The 21,793-nt window shown below is 47.0% G+C and overlaps 1 protein-coding gene across 1 annotated transcript in view; it reads left to right on the forward strand.

Annotated features, from left to right (window-relative positions):
- The window catches only part of Taok3 (TAO kinase 3), a 142,411-nt gene that overhangs the window by 40,951 nt on the left and 79,667 nt on the right, over positions 1–21,793 (forward strand). The window contains exon 2 of the mRNA XM_051176516.1: positions 14,914–15,001. The gene's annotated coding sequence lies outside the window, so the exon portion shown is untranslated. The remainder of the gene's footprint in view (positions 1–14,913; positions 15,002–21,793) is intronic.

Consider the following 21,793-nt stretch of genomic DNA (forward strand, 5'->3'; position numbering starts at 1 on the left):
CATGGACATGAGCTTCATGCATATGAGACTGGGGTCAGAAGACAACTTTTGGGTGTTGGTTCTGCCCTCGGATCCAGTTTCTCAGGCTTGGAGCATGCGCCTTTACCTACAGGCTACACCTCTCCGGTCCCTTCTAGTCTAATAACTACAAATTTATAGAAAATGAAGTATCTTGCTGAATTCTCATTCATGACCTCTCCTTTGAGAGTGTTAAGCTTTGAAGACAGGTTTAGCTTATGCCAAGAAAGGCCGCTAACATTCCGACAAACACCCAAATAAGTTTTCATCATTAAATCCTCTCCACGGTGGACACTACTGTGCGATAGGGTTTCTCATTTGCATTTCTCATGTGCTCTCGTGAATCAGGTTGTCACTGGGTGTTTTTGCGTTGATATTTTCACCTCCTTTGGCAGCCACCTGTGGTATTGTGTGCTGATCTCAAATTTATCAAGCACCGGTAATGCAGGCAGGGTCACGACGTAAAACATTTGTACTTAACTCCACCTGATGTGTGCACACTGGGCCACTGACACACGGGACTGTTGAAGGACAGAATAGAAGGGCAGAATTCTGGGAGCAAGGAATCCTGGAAAGGTATACGCCAGTACGCGAAAGGTTGCCTGTGTGCACAGGCGCGTGCGTTTCTAATGCTCACTACACCAAGGTTAATCAGAAAGCTGGTCTGTGGGCATTGTCCCTTATGGTGGTTTTCTGCCTGTGAGCGTCTGCCCAGGGCTAATTCTTCTATCTTTGGATTGCAGTTCCCAAGCCTCTTGTATAGACAGTCTCAGAATTCTGTCTGTCCTTACTTGATACCCAGCTCAGACGCCTGGAAGTTATCCTCAGGCAGGTGCAGACCCAGCACCTTGTGACCAGCAGTGACCGGATTTGCTCTTGTGTGTCTTCCGTGATTTGAGCCTTCTGTCCAGCTCATGGAGCCCCCCCCCCCCAGTGTGCACTCCTTAGTCAGAAGAGCATTGTGTCTGTGTCTCTGAGTTCTAAAGGACTCATCACCATTTCCTAGTCATCGAAGCAGTCTCCTTGATTTCTTTCCTTTGATCAAGGTTTCTTGGCCGACATTGCACAAAAGCAATTCATACCCTGCGCAGAAAGGCCCCGGCCCAGTAAACATGCCCGCTCTGTAAGGCCCCCACTGCTTCCGATTGCTCTGGGAGACAAGCTTGACCATCTTCCCCAGACATGGGGAGGGGACACCATCAGAACCCTTTCCCCCATCACTCATGGAAGTAAACACTTGCAGTTCAGTCTCATCGGAAAAAATAGAACTTCACCAATAATTGAGAAAAGAACTTCAAGAAACCTTAAGTACCTCAGGCTTGGGGAAAGCATTTCCAAACTGATTTTGTGCCCTCTTTGGAAGACTTCTGAAAGCTGGTATTTATTATTGTTTTTTACAGAAGGGCACTGTATTCCAAAATCAAGATAGCAGCTACAGGATGGGATGGGAGGAGACATCTGAGCTTGCCCGAACTGGGGGAAGTTTGTTCGAAGGGCTGGCCCTTTGCAGACTTTGGGAGATGATAACATTTAATGTACTGAAAAGATCCTTTTTTTAAAAAAATCATTATTATTGTATTTTATTATTGTATTTTGTGCCTGTTTGGTGCTTTGCCTGCACATGTATTCGTGCACCTTGTGCACACAGAAGCGGGAAAAGGAAAGAAAATGAACTCTATCTAAAAAGTGTGCCCCTGTGATTCTCAATTTCCTGTTCACTCTAAGATTAGTTCATTCACAACAGACATCAATTTAAAAAAAAAAAAAAAAAAGGGGAGGGGAGAGATGGCTCAGAGGTTAAAAGTCCTGGCTGCTGGCTGCTCTTCCAGAGGTCCTGAGTTCAATTCCCAGCAGCCACAGGTGGCTCACAACCATCTGTAATGATATCTGGCGCCCTCTTCTGTCATGCAGGCATACATGCAGGCAGAACACTGTATATGTAATAAACAAGCAAATAAATTAATCTTTTTTTAAAAGTGTTCAAAAATACTAATAAAAGTTTGGAAAATGCTGTAAATGTAAAATGGTATTTGATGACTAAATGAAGGCAGACTTAAACAGGGTCTGGAAAGAAGGCTTAGCAGACAAGAACCATGCAGCTCCCTCAGAGGAACCAAGTTCAATTCCATTGTGGCAGCTCACAGCTGGCTATAACTCCAGCTCTGGGGATCCTGTGCCCTCTCCTGGCCTCTGTGGGAACCTTCAGTCAGGTACAAAAATCCCACTCAGACACACACACATACACACACACACACACACACACACACACACACACACACACACGTTCACACAAACAAAAATAATCAAATCAAACTTTTAAAAAAAAAGGAAAATATAGTACCAGGTCTTATTACTTCCCATGTAGAAAATACCAATGCACAAAAGGATTCATTTCTTTACGTGTGATTGAATTTTATTCGTTGTTGTAGAGTACTATACATAGAGTCTCCAGAGTGGTTCACAGATGCTTAAAGAGCAGTACCAGCCCCTGACATCAGTACCAGTCCCCTGACATCAGTACCAGCCCCTGACATCAGTACCAGTCTGTAACATCAGAGGTTCTTGTACAAAGTTCAAAGTACAGATCACTCTGAAATCATAAACAGTTGGCTGTTGCCTGGTTTAATAAGACAGGCATTTACAGCATAAAGGGCAAACTCAATTTTATGTATTTAACTAGTAGAAATAGGAATTCAGGAGTTTCAGAGCTGACTCAGTGGTTAAGAGCACGTTCTGCTATTGCAGAAGACCCTGGTTCAATTCCCAGCTCCCACATTGCATCTCACAGTTGCCTATAACATCAGTTCCAGGGGAATCTAACTTCCTCCTCTGGCCTCCATGGGTACTTTACATACTTAATGCGCACACACACACACACACACACACATGCACACACACACACAGGCAAAATATTTACACACAAAAAATTAAAGTAAATTGTAAGGAGTAGGGTTTTTCCTCCCGCCACTGCCGGTCTTGTCCTGTCGCCGCGCCAGCCCCAAATAACACACAGAGACTTGATATTATGCTGTTGGCCAGTTACTACTTTATCGGCTAGCTCTGTCTTAAGTATTAAGCCATTTGTGTTAATCTATGTATTTCCACATGGCCTTCTTACCAGGAGCTGGCTGCAGCATACTGATCTCTCCAGACTCTCCATCTTGAATCCTCCTTACTCCTTCCTCTTTCCTCTTCGTCTCCTAGTCCCGCCTATCTTCCTTTCCTATTGGCCAACAGTGCTTTATTCATTAACCAGTATGAGAAACATATACAGAATGACATCTCCCATCAGTAAATCTTTTTAGAAAATAGTAATCCAGAAAAGTGCATGAAGGAATGAAGTCTGTGAATTTTATAAAGTATCTACAAGTCCCTTAAAATATCAACCACTTCAAGACGTGTGATTGGTGACTGAGCAATCCTTCCACCGCATTTTCGACCACACGGCCTCTGTTGGCCAGCCTGTTGAGTGCTGGTGTGATTAGTTTGGGTTATGGATATGTGTGTCTGCATAGGTTCCCCGGCCTCTTCCAGGGGAGATGCATGCCTAAGACAACTCAAGCCCTGTAAATAAGCAAATAGTCACTATGCCCTTCCACAGGGACAGCGAACAGACACCTGTGTGACCCAGGTGGGTTCTTGACAAGTTCCTAGCTGTCCGGGCAAACCCTACCATGCTCCATTTTTGCAGTGGTCTTCTTGGTATCCCAGAGAGGTGTTGCAATAGCTGTGGCTTCTGTGTGGGGCCTCGGAGTCACTGAGGACAAGAGTCTAATATTAACCAAGAAGGATGCCTTATACCAACTGCAAGGACCAAGGATGCTCTGAGGAGATCGGGATCAATGGGCATGGAGCCTGGGAGTGGCCTAGGCACGTGTGACCCTCACTACAGAGTGAGTTCAAGTCCAGCCTTGCTACAGGAGACCACAGAGGGATGGGGACAGGGGCTGATGGTACTCACTCAGTTTGCTGTTGTTTGGATTTTTGTTGGTTTGAATTTGGTCGGGTTTTTTTGCTTTGCAGAGCTTAGGGCCTGATACCTATGGGGCCAGCGCACTATCATTCTATTCCCAGCTAAGTTCACATAATTAGCAGATTCTGGGGGAACCCACCCCAGGTAAAGAAGCTGCTATGTATCTGAGGAGGGGGGCAGCAGTGCCTGGGGCCGACCCGGGGGACTTTCACTCTCTAGCTATGCTCGGTTGGAACTGCTGATGCTCAAACACATTTCAATAGCCACTTGCAGACACATTTGGGTCAAGACTTTGGACTTAATCTTTATGTACACTCTAACCCTATTTATGTATGTCTGTGTCTGTGCGTATGAGTGCAGTACCCATGGAGTCCAGAAGAGGGAGACAGATTGCCCGTGGAGCTGGAGTTACAGGTGATTGTGAAATCATCACTTGGTGTGGGTGCTGGGAACTGAACTCCAGGCCTGGGCAAGAGCAGTAAGAGCTCTTAGCTGCAGAGCCATCTCTGCGGCCCCCACAATGCATTTTGAAGGGAAACATTTAACCAAGGATCAATGTTCCTTATTCCTTTGTAATAGACGCCAAGGTTGATTTTGTAACCCAGCCCTCGTTCCTAGAGCTGTATGCGCTGATGCTGCTGTATTCACATGGTGGTTCTACTCCTCAGCTTTGGGAGGAACCTCCATACTGATTTCCATGGCGGCTGCACCAATTTACATTCCCACAGTGAATTAGAGGTGCCACCTGACAGCCAAGTGTAACTCCAGTCCTAGGGGATCCAGTGCCCTCTTTTGGCCTCTGCAAGCACCTGGTGCACATGTGATACACATCCATGCATGCAGGCAAAACACTCATACACATAAAATATAATCTTTAATTTTACTACTAGTATTTGTCCATTTATTCATCTCACTTGTTTGACATAAGGACGTTGTGTTAACATTTTGACTGTAAATTCAGTGTGAAGAATACACTTAGCTCCATCCGGCCCTCAGTAAGAATTCAGCTGTGGCATGGCCCTCAGCCCTCTCTTCCCTCCCTCCAAGCCGGTACCTCTGCTCTGAACATCATCCCTCTCTGGGCCCGCGCTCTCCTGGACTCACCCAGCTCCATCATCAACCTTGCCCTCCAGCCCCTGGCTTTCTGCCTACTGTGTGTCTCTTCCCGGGTGCCCATCTAGCGCTTTTAGCTCCATCTGGCTAGAAGCCCTCATCTTTCTCACCACCAAACTTGATCCTTCTACTACCCTCTCGGCTTTCACTTGCTGAGCGAACCTCTCTCTTGTCACTTGTTCCTAGAGCCCAAGAACTACCTCAGACTCCCGTGTCTTTCCTGGGGTGCACAAGCCTGGCAGCCATCAGTTACCTACCAGGTTACTACCAATTTCGAGCTTCCAGATTCATGAACCAACAGAAGGGTGTCTGCCTGGCTTCAGTTCTATGGCCACATCCTAGAATAAACCTTCTTTTTTTATTTGACATCTCCCACCCTTCCTCCCCATGCCAGTCTCTGGCTACTCCAATCTAATCCTTATAATAAACATTTCAACAGGGTCTCGGTGCAGAAGTGATGAGCAGCCATTGAGGAAATATAAGTAATACAAAATGATAAAAAAGAACAGAAAATATCCGCATCCCCAATACCATCGATACTCTCTGTTGAAACTAGGTCTGTAGTCTTCTAGTTCTTTCTGTGTCATCACAGCTTCTTAGAGCCCCCTCGCCTGAGCCTGAGTACCTACCCATCAACCTGTGTCAGTTTCTCCCTCCCCTGTACATACCTAGCCCCTGAGCACACTATGATAAGTCACCATGGCCAAAGCAACTTACAGAAAAAAGAGTTTGTTTGGGGCTTACAGTGTCAGAGGGTTGGAGTCAATGGCCATCATTCGGGGAGCATGGAGCCGTAGCTGAGAGCTTACGTTTTGATCCGCATCCACAAGGCAGAAAGACAGACACTGGGGATTGCCGAGAGTCTTTTGAATCCTCGACGCCAGCCCCAGTGACACACCACCTCCAGCAAGGCCACACCTGTGAATAATCCTTCCCAAACAGTTTCGACAACTTGGGACCAGGCATTCAAATATATGAACCTATGGGACATTCTTGTTCAACCAGCACAGTGACATTGCATAGTAATGGTATCATTCTCAGCCTGGCTGATTTAACTTACTCCAGTGATCTCCAGTGCCGCCCGTGCCGGTGCCAGTGATGGGATTCCATCCCTTTAAATGGCTGAAAAACAAGCCCGCGTGTAAGCAGCATGCGCTTACTGAGTATTCATCAGTCATTGGCACTTAGGTTGTCCCCATTTTCAGCTATGAACAGCACTACAACAAATGGGATAGAATGTTCCGAGAAACCTCCGTACCTTTTGGCATAATGGGCGTATCCATGTGCGTTCCCAGTGTCCCCACCCACATTGTGCCAGGAAGGGTTCCCTTTCCTACGCGTCCTTCCCAGCTCCTGTCGTCCTTGTCTCTTTGACAATAGCCATGCTTACTGGAGTGATGTGGTGTCTTCTCATGGTTTTGATTTACATTTCCCCTGTGCCTCCCAGTCCTGTCTGTGCATTTTTGAAAGCGCTTTCTGTCCATTTGCATGTCTTCTTTTGAGACTTCGTCTACTTAATCTGTTGTGTGATTTGGTGTTTTGTTGAGTTTTTTTGCTGCTGCTGGAGTTCTTGAGTTTTATATTCTAGGAATGATGGTAGGAAAATGTTAGAAGTGTTTTGTGTAGTTTAGTAATAATGCCTTACTGCGGTTTGAATTGTGCATTGGTCTCAAATCTGAGCTTGGGCGTTTCCAGAAGTATCCATCTCTCTGCATAGTATAACAGTATGCACAGTGCAAAGTGCACATCTTCTGTGTCCAGAAGCATGGCTGCAGTGACATCACTCTCTACAGTATGGGCTGCCAGAAACACCTGGTATTGGTTAGCATTTGAGTTTGAGTTAATCTCTGGTCACCGGACACACAGAAACCTAACCTTTACTGCTGACAGACTTTCTGTGATCCCTGTATTCAGTTATACAGTTCCATCCTGGCATCAGAGCCCACAGGTCAGGAAATCAGAGCTCAGTGAGTAAGAGCACTTGCTCCTCAAGTATGGAGACCCCGGTTCAAATCCCCAGCAGCCAGTTAAAAACCTGGCCATAATTGTATGTGCCTGGCATCCCACCAGTGTAGGGCAGACACAGGAGGCTCCTGAGCACTTGTTGGCCAGTGAGAGACTGTCTCTAGTCACTAATGCAGAGTGACAGAGGCTACCTGACATCCTGCTCTGCCCCCTGTATGCATGCTGCCCATGAGCACGTGCACATCCACACATCCTCACAGTACCTTAGTTTAACTAGTACCTTAGTTTAAGGTACTAAGTGCTAGAATGCAGCCTGTCTCAGGCAGAAAAAACCTAAAACCTTTCTCAGTGCTGGACACACAGTGGACATTTAATATACTTACCAAGTGAATGAATCATTATGTGACCAGTGAATTGAACGAATAACCAAAAAAGCAAGTTCTAAGAAAAATTAGGGATCTGAAAGATTGTTGCTAATGGATATAGATAAATGTTAGTCAAACCTGAGAAACATTGGCTGCGTTATTATTGCGTCTTGAGGTCATTTAAAGGTGTCATTATAAGCTTCATTGCTATATGTCATTGAGTTTGTAATGAAGACTACAATTTGGTCAGATCTATTAGAATAATTTGGAATATATAAGATTAGATGAACAAAATTTTTGTACTGTTATTGATATTTTTAAATTTATTTGTGTGTGTGTGTGTGTGTGCGTGCGTGCGTGCGTGCGTGCGTGCGTGCGTGCGTGCGTGCGTGCGTGCCTGCCTGCCTGTCTGTGTATCATGAATGCAGTATATTTGTGTATGTGTGGGTCTGTCTGTCTGTATATCACATCAATGCAGTGTATTTGTGTGTGTGTGTCTGTCTGTCTGTCTATCTGCCTGCCTGCCTGTCTGTCTGTGTATCATGAATGCAGTATATTTGTGTGTGGGGGGGTCTGTCTGTCTGTATATCACATAAATGCAGTGTATTTGTGTGTCTGCCTGCCTGCCTGTCTGTGCATCACATGAATGTAGTGTCAGAGGAGCCGGAAGAGGGCGACAGACAGAACTGGAGTTGAGGTTGTTTCAAGAACTTAAGAACCAACCTCAGGTCCTTTGCAAGAATAGCCTGTGCTCTTGACCTCTGGCCCATATCTCCAGGGCCCTGGGTCTTGATTAAGACCATGTACTGTTTATTTCCTGAGCTGGATATAGCTTTTGGCCTCCTATCAAAGTAACAGACAGTACGAAGTTATTCCATGTTCAAGTTAAGGGATCCAGGCCAGAGAGATGACTCAGTGGTTCAGAGCGCTGGCTGCCCTTCTGGAGGACCCGGGTTTGATTCCCAGCACCCATATTGCAGCTCACAGCTGTCTGTAACTCCAATCCCAGGGGTCTGATACCTTCTTCTGGTCTCCATGGGCACCAGCCACACACCTGGCACATAGACAAAACACTCATACACACAAAATAAAACATGGGAAGTTTAGTGATCTACAAAGCCTGACTTCTCTCCTGACTACCAAGTCAATCAATCAGAGTAATTAATGGTTTTGTTTTCTTGATTTTTGTTTGTTTGGTTTTTGTTTTTAACAGAGATATAGACCTTAGTCTTAAGAAGGGATGGGAAGAATCTTTGTCATATGATTTAATGTCAGCTCTCCCAAAAGTGGACTAGTGGTTATCCTTATTATAATAAATCAACCAATAAATGTGGACACTTCTGCCACACCTCTGAGATGACACTCAGGTGATGGCATGGTCCCTTTCCTGCTCTCAACTGCACACGATACACAGGCACCCATGTTATATGATCTTGGTGGTGTAAAAGTTAACTGTTGCCTAGTTTCATTGCCAAACTCTAAGAGCCACGGAAAGCAGTTTTCTTACCTCAGAATCACAGTTGGTGGTGGAGGACGGGCGCAGCAGCTACACGACCAGGGTTCCTATGATTTTCTTGGCAGGTGACACTCTTCAAGTCCACACCTAGGTTGAGTGACATGCATGGGGGCATGGTGACCCACACCATGACTCCCAACTTTGAAAAAGTCCTGACTCCTATTTGAACTTCAGTTTTCACCCTGTCCAATGATTGATGAATGCTTCAGCCGGCCCCTGGATGCCCCATCCCACCCCTGGATGCCCCATCCCGCCCTCGGATGCCCCATCCCACCCCTGGATGCCCCATCCCACCCCTAGATGCCCATCCCACCCTCAGATGCCCCATCCCACCCTCAGATGCCCCAGCGCACCCTCGGATGCCCCAGCGCACCCTCAGATGCCCCATCCCACCCCTGGATGCCCCATCCCACCCTCGGATGCCCCATTCCACCCCTGGATGCCCCATCCCACCCCTGGATGCCCCATCCCACCCCTGGATGCCCATCCCACCCTCGGATGCCCCATCCCACCCTCAGATGCCCCAGCGCACCCTCAGATGCCCCATCCCACCCCTGGATGCCCCATCCCACCCTCGGATGCCCCATTCCACCCCTGGATGCCCCATCCCACCCCTGGATGCCCCATCCCACCCCTGGATGCCCATCCCACCCTCAGATGCCCCATCCCACCCTCGGATGCCCCATCCCACCCTCGGATGCCCCATCCCACCCCCGGATGCCCCATCCCACCCCCGGATGCCCCATCCCACCCTCGGATGCCCCATCCCGCCCTCGGATGCCCCATCCCGCCCTCAGATGCCCCATCCCGCCCTCGGATGCCCCATCCCGCCCTCGGATGCCCCATCCCGCCCTCGGATGTCCCATCCCGCCCTCGGATGTCCCATCCCACCCTCGGATGCCCCATCTGCCCTCTGATACCCAACCCTCTGTTTTAATGCCCCAGCCACCCTTGGATGGTGCCCCAGTCTCTCCTCTAATGCCCCAACCCTTTGGTCCTCCAATGCCTTGGCCCACTCTCTGCCACCAAGAGATGACTAATAGTTTATTTTTAGAAACTGGCTTCAATGTGGACCCCAAGTTACTGGTCCCCCTCAAGGTCCTCTGACCACACTCCCTTTGTTTCTCTTGTGCTGTGCTAAGGGATGGCCCTAGGACCTTGTACACACTTGGCAAGTGTTTGGCTGTCCAATCATATCCCAAGCCCTCTGGGCTTATATTTATGTGATAATTTTATATTATTTTTAAAGATCTATTTTTAATTATTTATATTCATGTATATCTGTATATTCACATGCGTACATGTAAGTATGTGTGTGTGTGAGGCATAGGATGCCCTGGGGCTGGAGTTAGAGGCTGTTGTGAATCACCTGCTCTAACCTCTGAGCCCACCTCTCTGGCCCTGTATTCTTTCCTTAAAGATGCCCCCCAGTTTCTCCACTCCTGGGCTGACACACTCTACACTTCTATACCAAGTGTTAGGACAGCCTCGGGGGCGTAGATGACACAGGAACCCAATCACATGACACTAAATGTTTCGGGATTGCCCTCCAGAACATAATGACTTGGGTTATATGGAAGTTTGACTTGGGTGTATGATGCAGGGGAAATTTTCTGGGCTTGGAAATAAGAAACTCTGGGTTTTCGTTTGAGGAAGGACTTCTGTGCAGGTGTGGGGTGACAGTTACGTTCCTGAGACTCGGCATGTTCAGGGGATGAAGGGAGAAGAGAGGCGGGCAAGGGGAGAGGGAGAGAAAGGAAGGGGGAGGGGGAGGGGCCGGGGCCCAGTGTATATATAGCATTCACCCCTTCCTTGATGTTGAAATACTGTGGGGTTCAGCTTTGCTGGCTCCTGGTGTGTCCCAGAATGGTGTGATTAAGACATGGCAAAGCTGGAGCTGGAGAGACGGCTCAGAGGTTAAGAGCACCGGCTGCTCTTCCAGAGGACCTGAGTTCAATTCCCAGCACCCACATGGCAGCTCACAACTGTCCGTAACTCCAGTTCCAGGGGACTCTGGCACCCTCACACAGACAGACATGCAATGCAGGCAAAACACCAATGCACATAAAAATAAATAAACCTTAAAAAAAAAAAAAAAAAGGCGGGCTGGAGAAATGGCTCAGTGGTTAAGAGCACTGACTGCTCTCCCAGAGGTCCTGAGTTCAATTCCCACCAACCACGTGGTGGCTCACAACCATCTGTAAATGAGATCTGGTGCCCTCTTCTGACCTGCAAGGACACATGCAGGCAGAACATTGTATATATAATAAATAAATAAATCTTTAAAAAAAAAAAAAAAAAAAAAGGCAAAGCAAGAGAGAGCCTAAGTGAATCATCCTCCAAGCTGGGGAGGGAAGTCATGGAAACTCTGTGTTTCTCTTCTCCGTTTCTTCTTTTTTCCACGAGGCCTGTGAACAGGCCACTTGCTGGCTTCCCATCCTGGGAAGGCTTCCATTTCCGAGGAGCGAGAGCAAACCGTGTTATTTCAGTTGCTGTCGCTGATGGGAGCTACGCTGTGCTGGCCAGATTGTTTAGTTGACCCTTGGGCCCGAGACCTGAAAGGGTGCATTCTCGGTACTGTTCCCACCTGTCACCGACCCTGTGACATTTAAGGTTGCCGGAGGCCGAGGGGGGAAGAGGATTTTACGCATGTCATTTAAGCTACTGCTCAAAATGAAGTCGTCCCCGGGGAAAATGTATCCAGTCTTGTTTGGAGAGGAGGGTGGGTTTGGAGTCTCATTTTTGGTTCTGATTGAATCGGACAAGAGGAGATTGGTGCTGGTTTTCCTGGATCCTCAGCTGTTCACTGAGGCTAAAGAACCCAGCTAGTCCAGCCCTGGGTACATACTCAAGAGAAATAAAAAAAGAAGCCCACTCAAAAACTGCAGGCTGTATGACTGTAACAATATTATTCACAAAAGCCAACAGGTGGACACGGCCCAGGTGTCCATCCGCTGGCCGGTCAGCCCAGGTGTCCATCCGCTGGCCTGTGACGGGCAAACTGTGATATGCTCACATAGTGGAATGCTACATGGCATTGACCAGACTTGAGATACTGATTCATGCTACATGGTGGGCTATACCACATGAAAGAGGCCAGCTCCAAAAGACCACGCGTTGTATGAGCCTGTTCTATCGGGAACCAGGAAATGGAAGGAGACAGGGTCTGGGCAGGGTTTGCCTAGCGTGGAAGGGTGGGACAGTGAAGGCTGTGGGTTTCTAAAAATATTGTTGTGACAATTGTCCATAACCTGGGAAAATACCAAAAAACCACTGAGTTTCTCAGTTTAAATGAGTAGATTAGATATGGGAATTGTATTTCAATAAAACAGGTTTTTTTTTTTTTTTAAAGTGGTAACTCAAGGACACATAGCTCAACCAAGGAATGAACTTGAACGCGTACCTTACCCTGAGTGTGTTTAACTGTTTAGCACCAAAGCAAAGAGTTAAAGTTAGAGGTCAGTCCTGAGGGGGTGGCAGAGTCAGTGAAGTGCTTGCTCTCTGTCCACAGGAAAGGCCAGGAGTGGGAGGGTGTGCCTGTAACCCCAGTACTGGGGAGAAAGATAGGGACTCCCTGGAGCTCACTGGCCAGACAGCCAAGCCCTATCAGTGAGCTCCTGGCCTTGTCTGAGACAGACAGACAAACGATTGGTTGATTGATTGATTGATAAGTAGACAGATGATAGATAGATAAATAGATAGATAGATAGATGGATGGATGGATGGATGGATGATAAGTAGCAGAGAGATGGTAGATAGATGATAGAGAGATAGGTGATAGATTGATAAATGATAAGTAGACAGATGGTAGATGACTGATAGCTAGATAGCTAGCTAGATCATAAATAGATAGACAGACAGACAGACAGAAGTGATTAATACACCTGACATTGAAGTGTATGTATGCACATACACACACAGGTACATACGCTCACATCAGAAGTTTATTCAGCAGCTTTCACACAATGTCATCTGGAGTATTTTGGCTTATGGAGGCTACAGTCAGACTAGAATGAGCCATGGAGTTACTGGTGGTTTAGGGATTAGGAGAAATCTGGTGCTGAATGCAGGCAGGCTGTAGCTAATCTAAAGCAAGTCGCAGAAGGAACCAGAGGGAATGACAGATATCACTGCGGGGGGGGGGGGCAGCAACTGTGGTTCATAAATGCAGGCACAAGAGGAGACTTGGCGTGTCCCCAGCTAGAGGGGGACAGAAAAAGAGATGGAAGTTGAGACATCTCTTGTAGTTATTTGTTTTTCTTCCTGCAAGGTCTCCTGGCTTTAAAAACCTACTCCCAGGCCAGGTGTGGTGTGCATAACTTTAGTCCCAGCCCTCGGGAAACAAAGACAGGCAGATAGATCTCTGTGAGTTTGAGGCCAGCCTGATCCACATAGGGAGTCTCCAGGCCAGCCAGGGCTGCATAGTCCAGGCCTGGAGAGCTGGCTCAGCAGGTAGAGAGTTTCTCACCCAAGCATGGGAACATGAGTTTGGATACCCGGAACCAGTATGAACCAGTATAAAACTTCCCTCTCCAGTAGTGGAGAGTTGATTGTGAATGAACAGCTGCCTTTCTGTGAGACCAACAATGAGCAGTCGTTAGTCTTTGAGGGCAGTGTCTGATGAGATTGGCAAAGCCAAGACAAAAGGTTCTGTGCTGATGTTAGCTACATATCAGAACTGCAGGCAGGGAAAAAAAATGTGGACACAGAGAAAGGAAAGCCAGTTGTTAACAAGGGTTACGAATGCTTGGGGGGGGGGCGGGGAGGGGACTGCATGTGGAAGCTTGCCTATCATTCTACAGTACTGGTGACTTTGAGTATATCAGCTAGTGAGAGACTCACCAACTCAGCTAGACGCTGGCCAGCCGACCCCATGCCTCCACCCGCCTCCACCTGCCTCTGCCTCCTCAGCAGGGGCATTAAAAACTACCATGCCCAGGTTGTATGTTTATTTTTGAATGCAGGTCCTGGGTCCACTCAGAGGACTGTGGTCCACATGCTTGCAAGGTGAGATTCACCAACTGAGCCACTGCCCAGCCCCTGTATCACGAATTTTTAAAAAAAGTTTCCAAATTTGTTTCTACATTGGTTATGTATTTCTTTAATAGCTACTTTAAAACCAATAGTTGACATGAAAATGTGGCCAATTTGTTATAGATGAGCCTGGGAAAGGAAGTAGATGGGACAGTGTATCTCATGGCTATTGCAAACGTGGCTGAAGTCACCAGCCTTGCCCCCACCGCGCCCCACCCCCAGTCAGTGATAACACCGCATGCTGTTAGATTAGCGCTGCATACTGCTACTCAGGGTTTGTCATTATTCTCCTCTACGTTTTGTTTATTTTTGCCAGTTTGTTTTTTCCTTTTTCTTTCCTCCTTTGAGATTTATTTCTGTTTATTTTATGTGTATGGGAGTTTTGTCTGCATGTCTGTCTGTGCACTGTGTGTGTCCAGTGCCCAAGGAGAGCAGAAGAAGGCATCATATCCCCCTGAATTTGGAGTCGCAGGTGGTTGTGAGCTACCATGTGGGTGCCAGGTACCACGCCTGAGCCCTTTGGAAGAGCAGCGTGGTGCTCTTAACTGCCGATCCGACTCTTGCAGCGCTGGTGGGTAGTCTTGAGTTACGAGGAAAGCACACATACCTGCTGGCTCCTCCGGGTGGATCCTGAACCTAGTGACGTGTTCATCCTCTGGGAACCTAAGTAGCCCATAGTGATTCCTTTACACCTGTCATCCATGCACAGCAGTAAATGCTTTACATTATTTTTGTAAATATTTGAAACTACCAGCAGCAAAGGTCTCGTTAGGTCACACAGACAGGCATCAAACTCCAGGACTCCAGCCATCCGCAGTCCCCACCCTCCGGAGTTGTTGGGACCACAAACGTCGGCTATTACATCCAGCTTTAGTAACTTCCTCTCTCGCTTTTCTCTATAATCCTGTATTTTACCCTTCTGTCCACAGGTGTGGAAGGCTGGGATTGCGAAAGAGAAGAGATTGCTACCACAATGAACCTGAGCAATACTGAGGGTTTTGTGCCACACACCAAAAGGTACTGTGCACCTTTCTGTGACATAAGATACTGTGTGTATCCTCCACCTGAAAAATATAGGAACAAGTTATGGTTTCTATAGTGAAATTTTATTATCTTTGTAAGGACATAAAAGGAGTAAGCACAGAAGAAAGTGTGTTATATGGGTAGAGAGATGGCTTAGTGGTTAAGAACATGTACCGCTCCTGCAGAAGACCTGTGTTCCGTTCCCTGCACGGACATAGGCCGGCTCACAACCCCCTGTAACTCCAGCTCCAGGAGGTTTGGTGCCCTCTTCTGGCCTCCACTGGCACTGCACCCATGTGTGCAAACTCACACACAGACACAAGCACATACACAGTATACAAAATGACATGAATGTTTTTTAATGTTATATTATTAAAAGTGGTCTTTTGGGGGACTGAAGAGGTGGCTCAGTCAGCATATCGTTTGCTGTACAAGCATGAAGACCTCACTCTGACCCCCCTAGAACCTGCACAATAGACCAGGCATAGAGTCATGGACCTGTACTGCAATCCCAGCACTGTGGACACAACGACAAGAGACACCGCATGGACTGATGAGCTTTAGGTCCAGTATGAGTCTCAAAAGTAAGATAGCGCACGCACGCACATGCGCACACATGCACATGCACATTTATACATGTAGAGAGTGCGCCATTTTTATTCTAGTTAGGTTTTAGATTGTGACTTTCATAAATGGTTTCCATGTCAGATTTCGGTCTCTGTAACGAAATACCTAAAATAGTAAACTTAATGGAGAAAATGTCTACCTGGCCCACAGTTTGGGGTGGGGGTCCTCAGTCCTCGGTCAGTTGGCCCTTTTGATGAGGTGACAGTTCATTCCAGGAGTGTGTGGTGGAGGCCAGCTTCCCCTTTCGTCCCCAAGGAACAAGAGAGAGAGGTGGAGTTCCAAAGCACCCTCCAGGGCGTGAACCCATGACCCGAGGGCCCCACTGGGCTCCGCCTCTCCCAGTCACCACTGTGCCAGGAGCAGCAGCCACAAGTCTGCCACTGGTGTCGGGGGAGAATGGGGAGCGAAGTGTTCAGGACCCAAAGCAAAGTGGATTCCTATCGCTTTCCCAGATGTAATAAGATTTTCAAAACATACTTTTCTTAATACAGACAAGCAAAAAGGAGGACATTAAACGTTCCCTGAAATCCCAGTTCCGACTTGAGATCCCTTCCTTTTCGGGCTATTAAAGTCGAGGATGCTGTGAGTGCTGGTGTATAGGGCTCTACAAAGACAGGCACTTCAGCTTCTCTTGGGTAGTTGTCTATTGCAGAATGCCTACACCCTGTGGAAGCGTTACGTTTAAGTTCTCAAGAAACTACCAAAATGTTCTTAAAGGCTGCACTATTTTACAACTCCACCCACCTCCCCTACTTAGCCTCTCCGGGACCCACTTACATCACCATGCCTGGGCTGGTGAGGTTTTCCATGTTAGCCATGTAAGTTAGTGTGTGACAGAATCTTATGGCTTGGGTCTGTGCCTCTGGGGATTCGGTGCTAAGCACCTCTCATTGGCCATCTAGAAGTATTTCTTGGTAAGAGGCTTACTCAAATCTTGTGCCCGTTTTTTAACAAATTGAGTTGTAGGAGCTGGAGAGATGCCTCAGCACTTAAGAGTACTAGGTTTAGTTCCCAGCACCCGCATGCTAGCTCACAACCATCTGTAACTCCAGCTCCAGGAGCTCTGACTCCCTCTTCTGGCCTCTGCTGGCACCAGGCATGCATGTATGTGGTACACAGACACACATATAACATAGGCAAAGCACCCACATACATAAAGTAAAAAAATAAAAATTGGATGGCTAGTGGGTTTTGAGGGTTCTTTGTGCTTTCTGTTTTCAAGTGTTGTGAGATGGGTTTTGTGCAGGCTTTTACACTGTGTTGGTGTAGCCCGCGCCTTCATGCTGTAGCACGACGTCTTTGGAAGAGCAGAGGCGTCTAACTTTGATGAAGGTTGATGTGGACTCTACCTTCCGTGGACTGGTCTGGTGGCAGTGTGGCCTTCATTGCTGTTTTCAATGACTACCCTTGTTTGGTTGATTGATTGATTGTTTTTCCAGACAGGGTTTCTCTGTGGCTTGGGAGGCTGTCCTGGAACTAGCTCTTGTAGACCAGGCTGGTCTCAAACTCACAGAGATCGCCCGCCTCTGCCTCCCGAGTGCTGGGTTCAAAGGCGTGCGCCACCACCGCCCGGCTGGACAGCCACCCTATTGCTCTCTTTCGGGGGAAGTTGTGTAGATTGACTTTCTTTTTCTCCCACACATGAGGTGAAATTGTTGGTGAAGCCTGGATGTTTATTTGTAGGAAAAGCCTATATTTCAGTTTTTAAGAATGTTGTTATGCTTGTTTGTTCTGCGTGTGTTTCCGCGCCAGCATTCCGCAGTGCATGTGTGGAGATCAGAGGTCATCCATGAGTCGATTCTCCTCTTCCACCATGTGGGTTCCAGGGATAGAACTCAGGTCACCAGGCTTGTGGGCAAGCACCTTTATGTGTGGAACCATCTCACCAGCTCAAATTTCAGTTATTTTAGTGTAATGGTCAGATTTTTTTTTTCTTGAGCCAACTATGATGATTGGTGTCTTCTGAAGTATTTGGCCACTTCTTCCAAGTCCTTGAATTTCTTTGTACAACATTGTTGAGAAAAGTTCCTAATTATCTTGGTGCCTGTGAGGCAATGCCAGCCTCCTCTCATTCCTGAGTGGTCATTTGTTTTGTCCGTCTTTATTATTATTGTTAACAAAGTTGATACAAAGTTACTAAGTACAGTTCTTTTCCTAAGGGAGTCAGCTTTGCTTTCCTTGTTTTATTTTATTTTTAATTTCCTCTTTAATCTTCACTATTTCCTCTGCTCACTTTAGATTCAGGTGACACCGTTTTTCTAGGTATTTTATTTTGTTTTGATTTTTAATACACAATGCCAGCTGAGGTCACCGATTTAAAGCTGTCCCTATTTTCTGTGCCTCACACTGCCCTGTAAGGTTAGCAGCGTGATTTGGTTTAGATACATTGTGCTCACCTTTGAGTTTCTTTTTACATTTGTTCAGTCTTTTCTTTTTGAGACAGAATCTCACTCTATAGCCCACACTGGTGACAAACTCACAAATGATCCCCTTTCAGGCATTAATGTTGCAGGCCACCCCGCCCCGCCCCACCCCCAGCTGTGCTTGCAATTTCCAATCCAGTCAAAATGGGTTCTTATTTCTCTCTTCATTTGCTCTTCAATCCATGGATTTTCCCCCCCCAAGATTTATTTTATTTTTGTCTTATTTTATGTATGGGTGTTTTGCCTGCAATATATACCTAGGCACCATGTGCATGCCTGGTACCTACAGAGGCCAGGGGAGGGCATCAGATCCCCTGGAACTGGAATCACAAATTGGTGTGAGCGGCCATGTGGGTGCTGGGAATTGAACCTAAGTCCTCTAGAAGAGCAGCCAGTGCTCTTAACTGCGGAACCAGCTCTCTAGCCCCTCAACTGTCTTTTAAAAAGTATTTTGAGAGACTATCTTTACTTATCCTTTGACAGTTTCACACGTGTAATCAATGCACCTTAATCCCACGCACCCCCATCAAGTTAGCTTTTAACCACGTATTTTAAGGGCCTGCTCTGAGGGACATAAACACTTGGATCATTATATGCTCTAACGGACCCATGCTTTTACATTATCAGTAGTACCCTGCTTTGAAAGCTACTCATGGTAAGTGCAAACTGGGCTCTCTCTATAGCAGGCTTATGTCCTCTGTCCACTGACTTTCAGCTTATTCGTGTCTTCCTATTTGAAGTGCATAGCTATGTGCATATGTAGTTACATATGATTTCTGTATACATATGGTCTGTGCTGAAGAGGGTGCTGTTGACATACCCTTCCAGCCCTGTGTGGTAGCTTTATAAGAACATACTCCAGTTCCTCTCCCCCACCCCAATCCTTGAGCTGTCACTTCCCCGACACCCCACACCTCACACTGCGTTGTGATTGCTGTGGAAACATCGGACTGCGCATTAACGAAATTTGAGTATTGGAGAGGTTCACACATCTCACCAAGTAGCTCCAGGTCTGTTGCTTTCCTCCCTTCTCGCGGGCCTGTGTTTCTGTCTAGTGTGGCTTCCCTTCCGTCTGAAGGGCTCCCTACATCAGCATCTCCCACAGTGTAGGCAGCTAGGCCTAGCGTTCGTCCAGCTTCTCGTGTGTCCCTCCTCCTCCTGCCCTCCTCCTCCTGCCTTCGCTTTCCAAAGATGTTTTCACTGGGTGTGGAATTTTGAGTTTGGCTAGTTCCAGGACAGCTAGGGCTGTTACACAGAGAAACCCTGTCTCTAAAACAGAAACAAAAAAGAATGGCATTCTGTTGTCTTCTCGTTTATTATATCTATAGTGAGGAGTCTGCCATTACCTTCTGCTTGCTTTCTACAGAATGTCTCCATTTTCCCCAGACTATCTGTCTTGGTTACTCCTCTGTTGCTGTGATAAAATATCCTGACAAAGGCAACTAACTCAAGGGAGAGACGGTGTGTCTTAGTTCAAGGTTACAGCCTACAGGTGGCAGGGAAGTCACAGGAATGGCCATGGCAGGTCACAAGTCTCCACAGTCAAGGCCCAGACAGGGGCGAATGCTCTACCCTTTTGTGCAGCCCAGGATCCCAGCTGGCCCAGGATCCCACCCATAGTGGGCGGGTCCCACATCATCAGCCTAATGAAGATAATCCCTACAAGTGCATCTTGAGGCTTCATCTCCCAGGTGATTCTGGAGGGCATCAAGTTGACAAAGGAGATTAGCCATCACACTGTTTTTATGACTTTATCACAATTCGGATTTTATTTTTATTTCTATATGTAAGGGTGTTTGCCTGCATCTGTGTCGGTATGCCATGTGAGTTCTCACTGTCCAGGGTTACCCATGGAGGCCAGAAGACACTGTTGGATCCCCTAGAACTACAGTTACAGGTGGTTGTGAGCTACGATGTGAGTGCTGGGACTTGAACCCTGGTCCTCTGGAAAGACAGCCAGTGCTCATAACCTGAGTTACTCCTCCAGTCCCCGCCACAAGTGTGAACAGTTTTTTGTGGTATGCCTTGGTGTAGTGCCTGCATGTGTGTTTTGTCCCTGACTCTTCATAGACATCTGCAGATCTCGGAGTTTCTAATTCTCAGATTAGTAAATGTTCCCAACATTATTTCTCCAAAGACATACTCAAGGATTTTGCTTTTTGTGGTACTTGTTTATTTCGTGTGTATGAGCACCTGGCCTACATGTAGGTCTGTGTACTGCGTACATGCCTGGCACCTACATGAGGTCAGAGGAGGGCATCAGATCCCCTGGAACTGGAGTTAGACAGTTGTGAGCAGTCATGTGGGTCCCTGGGATCAAACCCAGGTCCTCTGGAAGAGCAGCCAGTGCTCTTAACCATCGAGCTGTCTCTCCAACACCGTTTTTATTTACTGTTCACTGTTTTAACATATCTTCTTCTTTAGAGATATCAGCTAGACTTATACAAGACTGCATGAAGGTGTCCACAGCTGAGTGACACTCGGCTATGTTTGCTTCTTTCCTTCTGTCCTATTTGTCATTTGAGTTTCATATATTCATTCAGATACATTCACTACCTTCTTCCAGTTTGCATCCCTTGCAACACGTTTTTATGCCGGCCTGGTGATGTCCTTTCCCCAGGGCCGGTTGTTTGAGTCTCTGCCGCCCTGTACATCTCTGCTTTAAGTGTTCCTTCCTCTGATTTTAAACGTGTGGGTATCAGGCATATGTTCACTGCCCTTGCCTTGTCTCAAGTTCAAGGCCAGCCTGGGCTACATAGTGGGTTCCAGATACCATTTTTCTCCACTAGTTGGCGCTGTCCTGGACTGGCATAGTTTCCTCGATGGCAGCGCCCGCTGTGAATCCCCACCCCTCTCCTGAGCTGTTCCCTTCTATTTGAGCTGTGCCCTGTGAACCCTAGCACCAGGGTCACCTAGGAATCTCTTTTCCTGCTGTGGTGTCCCCCAGCCTCTACCTGCACTGCCCAGAACTGGTCCCTGAGTGGACACCAGAGCTCTCTTGGCTTGCATCTGCTCCCCAGACGTCAGGGAGCAGCCACTGTCTTCAAATACCATCCTATGTGTGTCTCATCTAATGCTTTGATTGTTTCCGGTGACAGAAAAGAAATAAATCAAGTGCCGGTTCCTCCATCTTGGCCAGAACCAGAAGTCTCCCCGTTCTATTTTTGAGCTTATTAATTATGGGTAGTCAAGCTTATTGATTTAGTGTATGGCTTCTGTGGTGCTTAGTAATTAAATGTTCACTCGTCATTTAATCTGAGAGTTTTTTTTTTTTTTTAACAGTTAAATAACTGTTCCTTTTTTTAAAAAATCCTTTGGGCCTATAGTAGAACACTGTAATCTTTGGTTTTTCAAAAATGAGAAAATTTACCTTAATCCTTACTGAAGCCAAAGTATGCAGAAATTCAAAGCACATTTTGGTAACTGAATTTCAGTTGCTAGTTCCCTCGGTTTTCGTAAGGGATCCCATGTACTTCCTTCCGGGCACGGTCTCCAGAAATTCCCCTGTGCTTTAACACAGGCCTCCTTCCTGTCAGGAACAGGCAAGGCAAACCCACTTTAAGCCGCCCTCTGTGCGCTCAGTTGTCTGACGGACAGGTGGTTCTAGTTAATTATTCCCAACAGTATCATCATGTTGGCTACACCCGAGTGCCAGGGTCTGAAGATCAGCAGGACAGTTGCCCTTCTTCCCACTCAAAGCCACCCATCTATATTAGATGGACTACATTTTCCCCAG

The sequence above is a fragment of the Phodopus roborovskii genome, unplaced genomic scaffold (assembly GCF_943737965.1).
Source record: "Phodopus roborovskii unplaced genomic scaffold, PHOROB, whole genome shotgun sequence".
In the NCBI taxonomy this organism is placed as follows: domain Eukaryota; kingdom Metazoa; phylum Chordata; class Mammalia; order Rodentia; family Cricetidae; genus Phodopus; species Phodopus roborovskii.